Here is a 14,004-nt window from a genome sequence, read left to right as displayed (position 1 = left end):
TTTCCTAAATGTGCATACAAAGACAAATAAAATAAAGAATAGCATACGATTCAAGAAAGTAATTTAAACATACACAGTAGGACTAATTCACAGTTGGATTAACAAGAATACAGAATGCATACATTCAAGATTCAGATTCTTCATTACATCATTACAGTGTAAAGGTTGTGTGTTTTGGTTATCATATTGCGGCAATAAATAATTGTGATAAAGTGATTAATGTGATTGGAGTCATAGCAGAGTGAGTAAGTGGGACAAACATGGACTAAGTGAGTGGTATGCACAGTTATTATTATTATTATTATTATTATTATTATTAGTAGTAGTAGTAATTAATCATCAATCACCTGTTGAAAAATGTCTGCTGAGCAACAAGAGTTTTTGCTTGAAGACTCTGATGTGATCAAACAGCTGGGTAATGATCTGGTCCTTCCCCTGGAGCTGAAGATTCAAAGCATTCAGTAGCTCTGTGACATCCACCAGGAAAGCCAAGTTGGAAATCCAGTGCTTATCTGTGGGCACTTGAATGTTATCTTGCTTTCTTGCTTGAAAACACCCTGTTCTCCTCATGCAGCTCAATAAAACAACGCAAAACTTTGCCTTGGCTTAGCCATCGCACCTCCAGGTGGTATGGCATGTCACCATACTGTGCATTCATTTCATTCAGCAGAGTCTTGAACTGACGATGTGAGAGCGCCTTGGAGCGGATATTATTGACGATGCCCACAACATCTTTCATGACATTCTTAAGCCCAATTGATTTGGCACACAGTTGTTCTTGATGTAATATACAATGGCATTTAAAAATCTTACCCCCACACTCATGGACTTTATCCGATACCAGTTTAATGAGACCTTTATTCTTCCCTACCATTGATGGAGCTCCATCGGTTGTGATGCCAGCCATATTTTCCCACTGAAGTTGGTTCTTCTCCAGAACTCTTTCCACTGCAGAAAAAATGTCTTTCCCTCATGTTGTACCTGAAAGTGTCTCAAGGCCAGCCAGCTCCTGTGTCACTTCAAAATCCTCACCGACTCCGCGCAAAAATACCATCAATTGTGCATAGTCACATATGTCGGTGCTCTCATCGCAAGCAATAGAAAAGGCTGCAAATCTGGATGCTATACCAACGATTTGTTCTCCGAGATCCTCAACCATGTCCTCGATGCAGCGGGTAACTGTGTTCCATGATAAACTAATTTGCGAAAAGGCCCGTGTCTGGCTCGGGGACAGTCTCTGCAGTCAGGCAACAGTCAGGCAACTTTTAACAAACTCTCCACATGACAAAGATTGCCCAGATTTTGCCATCATTGCACTGATCTTATAGCTGGCCTTAGTTGCATTTTCTTGAGCAGATGATGGCTGCAGTAACGTGTGTTGTTGGGTACTGAGCCTGGCTAACAGTTCGCTAGCCTTCTGCTTTCTTATTTCACCACTGTATTTTGCGAACTGACCTAAATGTTTTGTTTTGTAATGTCTATGGATGTTGTATTATTTCAAAACTGCCACTCTCTGTCTACAGATAAGGCACACTGCCGAGGAATCGATTTCTGTGAAAAAAAAATCATCTTGCCAACTATTTTTGAATTTTCTTTTATCCATATGCCACTGCCTAACACAGCGCTCCATCGTAACCTCTGCTCCTCACTCGTGTCATGAGCCTGCTGACATGCAGAAGAGCCAGCAACTCAACAGTGCCCCCCTTGTCCCCCCTTATAAAACTGTGGTCAGAAAGTGAACTGCAGGCAACTCTTCAGAGCCATTGGGACAGAAATTCCCAGCAGCTGGCACAGACCTGGCACTGATGGGTGGGCACAGATGGGGAAAATGAGGCGGGCCAAAAAAAATGGAGCATGGGCCAAACTTGGCCCACGGGCCCCAATTGGGTACCCTTGATGTAAGATTTCACTAGAATGATTCACTAGGTGGGGTGGCATGGTGGTGTAGTGGTTAGCGCTGTCACCTCACAGCAAGAAGGTCCGGGTTCGAGCCCCGTGGCCGGCGAGGGCCTTTCTGTGCAGAGTTTGCATGTTCTCCCCGTGTCCGTGTGGGTTTCCTCCGGGTGCTCCGGTTTCCCCCACAGTCCAAAGACATGCAGGTTAGGTTAACTGGTGACTCTAAATTGACCATAGGTGTGAATGTGAGTGTGAATGGTTGTCTGTGTCTATGTGTCAGCCCTGTGATGACCTGGCGATTTGTCCAGGGTGTACCCCGCCTTTCGCCCGTAGTCAGCTGGGATAGGCTCCAGCTTGCCTGTGACCCTGTAGAACAGGATAAAGCGGCTACAGATGATGAGATGAGATAGAAAATTCTAAAGGATTCACAAACTTTCAAGCACCACTGTATAGGGCACGTTGATGGATTAATTTGTTGTTTCTCACCTGTGAAAGGTAATCCCATATGATCTCGTTTGGACGGTAAACCTGTTGGTACAGTTAAACGCAGCACATGAATCTTTATTCTCCGCTTTGACCTATCCAATATGGTGACGAGGATGACGTACGATTCTACGCGGAAGGCGGCGTCTTTAATGATCCAGAATAAATTGAATGATACACATTGATGGATTAATTTCTTCTACGCCCTTTTTGAGGAATGTATTGTAGGACTTAAACCCACATCTGAAGAGGTGAGATCGCTCCTTTTTTTTTCCCTATTTTTGCTGGCGGGATTGACTCTGCCCTAAGGGCAGAGTCTCTCTCTCTCTCACTTTGCACCATTACACAATAAATATTCACAGTGAAAATATTTTGTAAGCGCGTTTCATGAACCAAGTTATAGGATTTGTTGACAACTCGCATCGAGTTCGTTACACTTCTACCCGGCGTGAAGCACTGACAGTCATGTGGTTGTGACGTCATCGTAAACAAATCCGTTCTACTCATCCAGACGACTTCACAACGGCAACGTTGCCAGATCTTTCCACTCTGGAACCCGTTCTCAAAAAGATTGCGTTTTGGACACCCAAAACGCCGGTGCCGTGTGGACGCCAGGCCTAAACAATAAGCAATTGTATCGGAGTCACCTGAATCCGTTGCCGTGTGGACAGGGCCTATGTGTCAGCCCTGTGATGACCTGGCGACTTATCCAGGGTGTACCCTGCTTTTCGCCCATAGTCAGCTGGGATAGGCTCCAGCTTGCCTGCGACCCTGTAGAACAGGATAAAGCGGCTAGAGATAATGAGATGAGATGATTCACTAGGTTTCCCAACCCAAAGTTACAGGGAAGCAAGCCTCTTGTTCACTGAGGAAATCTCCAACATACAACCACCAAATAGGGGTCTATAATTAAACCACACCTTCCCACTGCCTCTCACCTAGGGCAACTTTAGAGTTGAATATAGTCCTGCCCCTCTCCAGGAGATTGATTCCACAACTTGTGCTGTGTATTGAGGTGAGCCTGACTAAATCTAGCTGGTAGCTCTCAACCTCTGGTACAAGCTAAAGCTACTTCCCCACCAGAGAGGTAACATTGTATGTCCCTAAAAATGCAGTTTTGGCAGCCAGGGACTACCAAGGCCCCTGCCTTCAGATGCTGCCTAATCCACCGAACCCCTATGGCTCCTCCTGCAGGTGGTGGGCTCACAGGAGGGTGGACCCATATGGCTCTTTTGGGCTGAGCCCAGCAGGTAAAGGACCGACCACCAGCTATTCACTGATGAGCCCCTCCCCCAGGCTAGGGCCTCAGTATCCCTATTCAGGGTGCGGTATCATGATTCCTTCATTGTCTTCGACTCCCTCAAGCCCTGTTTTTTCTGTGAGAAAGGGCTTCCATCTAGCCACCCTACCCCATAGCCCAGACATGTGAAGAATATGAGTGATTATCATCATATGTAGGGAGTGTACTTGTTAGATGTTCCTGCAGCTCCTCTAATGTTGCTGTAGACCTCTTGGCAGCCTCCCTGATAAGTTTTATTCTTGTCTTTGTCAGTTTTGCAGGTGCTGTTGTTGACATCGCTGCTTGATTTTCTTAACTTGTTGATGGCCTTCATGGTACATCTGTCCATCCATCATCTGTAGCTGCTTATCCTGTGTAGGGTCGCAGGCAAGCTGGAGCCTATGGGTGAGAGGCAGGGTACACCCTGGTCATCACAGGGCTGACACATAGAGACAAACAACCATTCACACCTACGGTCAATTTAGAGCCACCGATTAGCCTAACCTGCATGTCTTTGGACTGTGGGGAAAATTGGAGCACCCGGAGGAAATCCATGCAGACACAGGGAGAACATGCAAACTTCACACAGAAAGACCCTTGTCAGCTGCTGGGCTTGAACCCAGGACCTTCTTGCTGTGAGGCGACAGTGCCAACCACTCCACCACCGTGCCACCCATGGTACAGCTAATGTTTTGGAAATTCTTTTGTCCCCCTCTCCTGATTGATCTTGTTCTACAGGGAGATCCTGTACATGCTTTGTAAGCTTATTTTTTTTAGGAACATGGCTTCAGCAGTTGGATGAAATTAGGAAGATGTGAAGAAAATTGTGCAGAAACAGCTGATCTTTACTTGTGGTTAATTCAATTCATTTCACTAATGACAGGTGTATGACAATTACTTTTAAACTTCTGAGCAGAGTCACATACCCCATTATATATAAAATAGAACTGGGTTATTGCAAGTTTTTTTCCCTCTAAAATATATTTTTTTGTTTTTCACTTGGATTTTGTTGGTTGCTGTATCACATTAAAAGTTGAAAAAAAAGATTTCATATTTGTAACTTTGAAATTTTAAGTGGATATATGCACAGGAGATCACAAACTGGCCTAGTGGTTAGCACGTCCACCTCTCGGCTGGGAGATCACAAGTTCTACTCGCTGTCGAGTCATACCAAAGACCATCATAAAAATGGTACTTGCTGCCATCTGGCAAGGCACACTACAATACACATGCGAGTGGGGAGTCAAACTTTTGTGGTTACCAGAGGATTAGCTCCCCACTGTAACCCTAGCTATATAATAGGCGAGAGGCCAAGGGCTACTGAAATGGAGATCGGTGCCACACCCATGTGCCTCAAGAGCTGGTTAGTACCAGGACAGGAGATTGCCTGGGAACACCAGATACTGGTGCAGGAAGGACTTTGCTATGCACAGGAGCTGTAATAAATAGAACAGTATTCCTGCTCACTGTAATTACAAAGGCTCTGTTTCACTGGAACAGCATATCATGGCAGATCTATAGCTTATAAATAAACATATAAAGAAGATACATTATGTGAAGAATAACACTTGGGGTCATGCTGTTATAGGAAAATAAATCAACAACAGGGTGGTGTGATGGAGCAGAGTTACTGTTACCACCCTGAAATTGATTATTTTCCTATAACAGCATGTCTCCAAGTGTTTTATTCCTCTTACACCACAGCAATTTGCCAACTATTCATTTTTAAAAATTTATTACTGAATGAAATGCCAAACTTTTTATCCATTTATAGATACATTTAATGTTGATAAATGTCAAGGAAATTAGTTTCTTTTCTCAGGTACATTATTGCTTATAGCTGCTCTCATTTCCTCACCAGTCTCTCTCTTTTCTCTCTCTTGAAGTAGTTAATAAGACAACTTGCAATACAGACAAACAGCTTGTCATTGTAGTGGTGTATTTTCAAAGTTGTGTTGCTTAAATAGCCACTATCAACTTAGATGTTAATCACTGACAGGCTTCTTTGACAGACTATCCAAGAAACTTAAATTGTGTAGAACAATCATGAGATGAGATGGATGAGAAGTCAAGCAGGGAAGTTAGCAGTGCAGGCAGGGCAAACAGGTGGGTGAAAGAGCAGCAGGGCAATGAAAGGATACAAACTCTAGTGGGATCCAATAATCCAAACAAATGGTTAGTGGAGGGTAGTAGGAAAGGTTGTTTTTTTTTTTAAAAAGGGACAAACTAAAGATGAAAAATGTCCACAAAAAAAGAGGAGTTCAAAAATTGACTAAATAACCTAAATATCCATAAAGAACTATATACCTTTCATGTCTTCCAAATTCCTTTGTTCTCTGCTCTAGGTCAAAGGTGAGTGGTGGCTCTATTACATAGCTGGCCCCTTATAGCTACTGCAGGAAGCAAGCTATAACAAAACAAAATGCAAATTTTCCAAGGAGCCATATACTAATTGCAAGACTAAATGTGTGCAAAGAATCAGTGTATACATCTGCGCGAGTGTATGCGCAAGTTCATGCAGGCCTTAGTCAACTTTAGCTTGCGGGCCCTCTATCAGCAAGCAGATCTTGCTGACAGGTCTTTCAAGCTGGCTTGTTTTTGTTTGAAGCCATATGCTGCAAACCAAGCCTTTGGAATCAAGGAGGGCTTCAGTGACTCTGGCCACCATCCATGATCCTTGTGGTGCTGTGTCGTCGGCTATCAATACAACGTCTCCTTGACGGAAGTTGCGTCTGACACAAGATCACTTTTGCCGCATCTGTAGAAGAGAGAGATATTCCTGGACTCAGCACTTCCAAAATAATTGGTAATGTATTGCATTTACCTCCAGCAATGTTAAACATAAAGATCTTCTTTCACAAACAATCCTGGAAGTAAAACAGGCTGCACCTTGAGCTGCAGGAAATGGTTAGGTGTTAGTGGCTCCAAGTCATTTGAGTTGTCAGAAACAGTTGTGAGTGGATGGCTATTAAGAATGGTCTCAACATTACCATCTGAAGGCCCTCATCATCCAGATACTGTTGGCTGGTGACGAACTAATATTCTCTTGATCATGTGGATCAGCCTCCCCCCTAGTCCTCCATGATGGCACCATGGGGAGGATTGAAGGTCCATTTCACTCTCTTTTGGAATAGATAGTTTTCACTGACGTCACGGCATTCCGGGGAACGCCCCCCAGCTGCCATCTTGGAGGGCAAACAAAACGGACCATCGCCACTACCAGCTACGTTATCTCGGACAAATTTATGAAGTTGTATAGTCAGTTTTCTAAAATAAAGATCAATGTCGGCAAAATCAAGCAAACAGAAGTATATAGATACATTAGACGACATCGGTATGCAGCCAAACTGGCCTTGATTGGGGGAATTGACCCCTACGAAGTGGACAAAGATGCATTTTCAAGTGACTATGCAGGGCTGCCAAAGCCTGAAACTGCCAAAGCCTGAAACTGACTTCATCAAACTTTAAAGGCTGTCTGATATATACAACTTTATATATTCACAGCACGCCTTTTGGCGGATGCCACCTGAATCGCGCAGATCCGGTTTTTTTTTTTGGGGGGGGGGGGGCGTTGGAGTGTCTGATTATAATTTCAAAATAAATTCTGTATTAAAATTACTAAATAAGCAAATCCATTACAGTCCATGAAACAGGAAGTATAAGGATGAGAAAAAAACAGTTTAAATCAGGAAGCTGCGCACATATGCACAGTCCTGCACACTGCTCGGGCTGCGCAAATGTGCGCAGCTTCCCGATTTAAACTGTTTTTTTCTCATCCTTATACTTCCTGTTTCATGGACTGTAATGGATTTGCTTATTTAGTAATTTTAATACAGAATTTACTTTGAAATTACAATCAGACACTCCCAACGCCCCCCCCCCCCCCCCCCCCCCCCCAAAAAAAAAAAAAAAAAATGGATCTGTGCGATTCAGGCAGCATCCGCCAAAAGGCACGCTGTTTGCATCCCAAACACAAATTAAATCATACAGAATAGACCTAAAATGTTTTTTTCAAAAATGACCCTTGCGTGAGTGAAGTGACAAGTTTCAAATAGAAACGTGACAAACGAGCGATATTAAATGTACATTACAATGTAAACGTACACTCAGCGGTTCCAGTTAGGCATTCTCCAGAGATTGTTTACATGTTTTGGTTTCCAAAAACAAACAAACACAATTGATTGTTTATTTAAACAACTTACCACTTATAAAATGATCGGAGCAGACTTTGCTGTGTTTGGAAGGCTGATAATCCTTGCGGTTGTTTCTCGCAAGCCATAGATTTCTCCTTTGTATGCGGAGTTTGTTTACTCGCGTTCGTGCTCCCGTACAGTGGGAATTCCATAAAAGCTCCGCTTGATGTCATCATCTGACCTATTATGACAGCCGTAAATACAACAGGTGTGCACCATTGCTAGCTTTAAATAGTAGTAATGTAACTATAAATGTAAATAATATATAAATGAATGTAACTCATGCGTTACAATGTGTGCTCAGTGACCCGTACGGTAAGCTTGCCCTCCAAGATGGCCGCCACCAGGGAATCCCCGACTCTGTGACGTCATGTGAAAACTATCTATAGACTTTGTTCAATCTGTTGCATGCTCCAGGATTTCAGAGCTTCCTTTAGTTCCTTTTCAGTTGAAACAAAGTTTGTTCCATTGTCAATTCGTAACTTGGACACCTGCCCTCCTCTAGCAATGAAGTGTCTGAATACATGGATGCAGAACTCAGTATCAAGCAAATGTGTGACTTCCAGATGTATAGCATGGCTGGCAAGACAAGTAAAAATCACTCCATAGCATTTCATAATGCTACAGCCTCCTTTTATTTCCACTGGTCCAAAATAATCAACCCCTACATGAGTGAAAGGTGGAAGGTCAGGGGTCAACCTGTCAACAGGCAGGTCTGTCATTTTCTGTTCGCCCATATTGGAATTGACTCTTCTGCATGTAATACATTCATAAATTACTTTTGTAGCCAGAGAGTTGGCACAAGGAATCCAGTACCTTTGTCTAAGTTTTGAAAGCATAAAGTTCCTTCTACTGTATCCAACATCTTGATGGGCATACTGGAATAAAAGCTTGGAAACATGATGGTCCTTAAGGAGAATCACAGGGTGCTTTTGTTCACTGGGCATTGCCATTTTGCTTAATTGACCACCAACCTTAAGATGCCATTATCAAGAAAAGGATCCAACCTGTGGATGGGGCTCTTTCTATTTACATACTGCTTGCCTTTCTGTAAACAGATAATTTCCTATAGAAATCCTTGCCTTTGGTAAAACTTCAAAATTGCCACCTCAGCATCCTCCATATCACTGACTGATGACACATATGGACCAGTTTATTCTTGTTTTTGTTTTCTTGTGAACATAATATGCCTGCCTTTATCTGTATCTTTCTTGGATACTTGAACAAACCATCAACTGACCTTGAACTCCCTCAATTTTGGAAGCTCTTCCAGGCTTGGACATGGACCGCTGGCAATTCCTCATCCCATTTGAAGTTCTGCTTGCATAACTCCTGAAGAATGCATTTTACTAGAAAGGTGAGAGTTGCAAGGAATCCAAGTGGATCATATATGGAGCCGACCATGAACAAAATTCCATGTGGACGCTCTTTGATGGTCATCTGGAATGTGAAGGCATCTTCTTTGACACACCACTGCACACCCAGTGCTCTTTCAACTGGCAAATCCTCTACATCAAGGTCAAGATTCTTTACATCATTCACCCTTTCAGGCTCTGGGATGGAGGCCAAGACATTTCTGTTGTTACTTATCCATTTGGTCAATTTAAAACATCCAGTGGCATAGAGTAACTTAAATTCCTTGCAGGTCTTGATGGCATGGCCCTCTGTATCAACAACTTTCAACAAATCATCCACATAGAACTTGTTCTTGACTGTGCTTGTTGCCTCAGCTGAGAAGCACCCTTTGTTATCCTTAGGTGTCCTCTTCAAAGGACAACTTGCACAGCTGGATGATGTTGTGCTAAAAAGATGTACGATCATCCTGTATTCTTTCAGCAGCTGACTGATATCCCCATTTGGCCACCAAAGGAAATGCAGGAAATTTACGTGATGAGGTGAGACTTTCACTTGATGGAATATTTTTTTCCACATCAGCTATGATGGCAATTTTGCCTTGATGAAAGTGGACTAAAACTCCAATTAAGGTGTTAGTCAGGTTGGGACCCTTAAGGAGCTCAGTATTCAGCGAGGTTCTCTGATAAGCTGCAGAGCAGTCAAATACCACACCCAAGCTCCCCTTTTTGGATGAAACACACCATGATGTGGTATGTATCACACCTTCCTATTTTCTTGATTCAGCTGGTCTTGGGGTACAAGTTCAGCATGTCCACTTAATAAGACTGTTTCCATAAAGGCCGTATATTCCCTGTTCCTCTGAAACTCTCTCTTTAATGACAATGTTTGTTGCTCTACCAGGTGATGGTTGTTTGGTATTGTAGGATTATCCTTTTTTGAATGGCCAAGGCAACTGAATGTCCATTAACTCTCTCAGCACAGCTGTACATAATCTGCAGTCTTCCACTGACATTTACTTCTTTTCCTCAAAACCATTCTCTGGAAAATCATGACTGTATTGCTGAACAAAAAGTTCACTTAGTTTCTCAACAGAAATCTGATGAGCAGGAACATGTTTCTGACCCTGCTTATTGATGCGTGCATCCACTTTATGGAGAAGTCCATTCACCACCCACCAAGCAGTGTCTTTATTGCATAGAGCCCATTACCCTGGCTATTGATAATTTTCCAAGGTTCCATCAATTTGGGTGCATTTATCCCTATAAGGTGGTCAATTTCAACATCCTGAAGACAGGACCATTTTCATATATCTTCTTGACTGGGGATGTGTTCCTTGAGGGCTGTAAACTCCAGGCTATGAATTCCTTTCCCTCCAGGCTACACATTTCCATGCCCTTGACTACCAGGCTGTTAACAGGTTTCTTTTGCACCATTGCGTGCAGAAGTATTTGTTGATATTTACCCTTAGCATTCAACTTTCTTCTAAGCTGTTCTGTGTAAAATGTTGTGGAACTTCCAGGGTCAAGGAAAGCATATGTCTGGATTACATGGTTTGAATTGCTCAGTTTCACTTGAACTGGTATAATTGCAAGAGTGCAGCATTTATCACTACAGTCAAGCGCCTCTGTCTTCAATGAAACCAGCCCACTGCTGGGCTGGTTTCATTAAAGAATCTTTACTTGAATTATCAACACTCTGGCCTTTAATCTCATTCTGAGGTAAAATGTGCAAAATAGTGGGATGGAGTTTGGGAACTCACTGAACAGGTTTGCCTGTTTTTGCAATTCTGACTCACATGCCCTTTAACCAGATAACCAAAGCAGATACCTTTAGTCTTTAGCAGCTCAACCTTTGCATTATGAAGCTTGTTTCTCAGTTCTTGACAAGACACAATTGCATGTTCACCACTACAGACAGGACAAAGTTTTGACAGACTGCCTTTGGAAACTTTGGATGCTTGCATTCTGTTCTCTGCAGTAGATGCTCTGCATTGTCTTCTGGCACTACTGCTACTGTTGTGGTGAAACTGCTCCTTCTGCTCTTCTGCTTGGGACTTACTGTAGGATTGGCTTGCTGGTGGTTGCCTTTGATGGTCTTTTGGTTGCAGAGGCATCTTGAAGGTTACCAAAAATGGGGTCTTATAAAATCTTGGCCTGCCTTTCCAGGAAGTGGACAAGATTGCCAAATGTGGCCCTTGCTCCTGTTTGTTCCCTGATGTCAAAGGCATGTGATCTCCATTTTTCCTTTAGTTTGTAAGTTATCTTGGAGATAAGAAGCCTCAGGTTGGATGGAAGCTTTAGTTCATCCATGTACCTCAAGGTATGCATTATATTGCAACACCTACAGAGGAAAAGAGCATAATTATTTAAAGCTTCTCCACTATCTGATGGGATATTATTCAAATTTAAGGTTTTATCCATACAACACTGGGGATCTTGAATTCATCCCCAAAATGGAGCTCCAGTAGCCTTTTTTTTTTTTTTTTTTTACCTCTGCATACACCCTGTCTGCATCCATATGAAGGCAACTTCTGACCAACTCCTTTGGCTGGTCAGAGGTGTTCTGTTCAAGGTAATATAGCCTGTCTTGGCTACTGCTGGTGTTACCCTCAATACAGTGTTCAAATGCCTGTATAAATGGTTTGAAGTTCAGAGGGTCACTATTGAATACAGGCACATGCCTAGTTGGAAGTGATGTCACATTTTGCTGCTGCTGCACAATATGAGCAGCAATAGCACCAGGTCATTGATACTTGAGCTTGAAGGGGCAGGTGGTAAGGAAGTGTCTGCAGCAGTTTGACTGGTCAGATTCAATGGTATTGTTTGAACAGGCCTTTGAGACCTCTTTGGCCTTGTATCCTGTGTTAAAACTCCTTGCAGTGATATTTTGGGAACTACAGAGATTTTGGCATATTCCACTGGTGAGGGTTCTGGATGAAGATCCTCCTTGATTCTTTCATAATTGCTCTCCAAATATACATTCATGCCATCTCCCGGTGGTTCTGAAAGTTCTGTTGATGTAAATTTGGAGTTCATAGGGTCAACATCAATGCTCTGTAACACCTGTACTTTGGCATCAGCTGCAGCCAACTCAGTTTTAAGTTCAACTCTTTCCATTGCATTTTTCACATCAATTCTTTCTTTTTCCAAGGCATGTTTTTTTCTTAAGTCCTGCAGTGTGTTCCAATAGAGCTGCCTTTTCAGCCTTTATACATGTGGAAGACACCGACAAAGATTTGGAGGCAACGCTAGCACAAGAATGTGAAGGTCCTACTTTACTGGCTGACACATTGGATATGCTGTCCAAGGGAGAAACCACAGTTTCTGGATCACTTTGAGCACTTTTCCATGTTTCTACTTTATTCACAAATGTTTCAAAGGTTTGCATCCTTGGTTGGTACCATTCATCATTGTCACTTTCTTTTCTTTTTCCCCGAGCATCACTTGCACAGATGGGTGAGCATCTTTAAAATAATTTAATGCCACATTTAACTGTTCAAGGCCTGTTTAACAGTTTCAACATTTCCCCTTTTTAATGATTCCTTTAGTTCATTCATTGTGTGTATACACACCAAGTTTTCCTCTGCATGCTGTGCAAAGTTCTTTAAGTTTTTCATCAGTCATATTTTAAACTTAAATCAACAACAACAAACAAATATTCTTCAAAAATTCAGCACAGCACAAGTGTCCCTTTGCATTCACTTCATTCTCTTCACAGGCATGAACAAAAAAATCATGGTCTGCTCTAGTAGCAAATCCAGTGTTAAACAATAGGGCACTCCAATAACGAATCAACTTCAAAGGTAAACTCAGAAAAGATCAAAAACTTCTTCAATTCCAAATGTATGAAAGAGAACCTTTTACGTTTCAGTTAAACAAAAGATTCCAGGTTTTCCAAACAATTCAAAGCACACTGTCAAGCAGCAGAAGCAATGGCAAAGTTCTTTACCATTTGTAGTGCCGTATTTTCAAAGTTATGTTGCTTAAATAGCCACTATCAATTTAGATGTTAATCTCTGACAGGCTTCTTTGACAGACTATCCAAGAAACTTAAATTCTACCTTTAGTTTAGTAGAACAATGATGAGATGAGAAGTCAAGCAGAGAAGTAAGCAGATGGGTGAGAGAGCAGCAGGGCAATAAAAGGATACAAACTCCAGTGGGCTCCAATAATCCAAACAAATGGTTAGTGGAGGGTAGCATGAAAGGTTGTTAAAAAAAAGGTACAAACTTAAAGTGCCATTCCACCATTGGATGTATTCTTTGGCATAAAATACAATATATTTTGACAACATATATAAATGGTATCACTAGATAGAGAAATCTTTTAGCTTCAAAATGATATATCAAACATAATTTTTTGACAACGACAAGTATATTAATTTTGCGACCAAAGTCACCTACCCTTTTAATTTCCGTGCGTGATGTCATCGGCAGGTTCCCCTTCTTGTGTACCACGTGGCGTGTGACGTGGCACATATTATCAGCAATGGTGGATAGAACGCGATAAAAATAATACCAATAAATCTAGCTAATACCAATAAATCTAGCTAACTGAAAGATTAACTCAAAATTTTTCACAATTTTTTTGGCCCCCATATACGAGGAGAAATGATTCTCTCACTTTGGGGGTTTCCTGGTTTAAAAATAGACCGACACATGGTACACAAGAAGGGGAACCTGCCGATGACATCTCGTTTCACTACCGCGCGGAAATTAAAAGGGTAGGTGACTTTGGTCGCAAAATTAATATACTTGTCGTTGTCAAAAAATTATGTTTGATATATCATTTTGAAGCT

The 14,004-nt window shown here is 42.1% G+C and overlaps 1 protein-coding gene across 1 annotated transcript in view; it reads left to right on the top strand.

The window, feature by feature from the left end:
- Positions 1–14,004, top strand: part of si:dkeyp-75b4.8 (lipopolysaccharide-induced tumor necrosis factor-alpha factor homolog) — a 33,936-nt gene that overhangs the window by 13,689 nt on the left and 6,243 nt on the right. The window lies entirely within an intron of this gene.

The sequence above is a fragment of the Neoarius graeffei genome, chromosome 18 (genome assembly GCF_027579695.1).
Source record: "Neoarius graeffei isolate fNeoGra1 chromosome 18, fNeoGra1.pri, whole genome shotgun sequence".
Lineage (NCBI taxonomy): Eukaryota > Metazoa > Chordata > Actinopteri > Siluriformes > Ariidae > Neoarius > Neoarius graeffei.
This window is presented reverse-complemented; position numbering and strand designations above follow the sequence as displayed.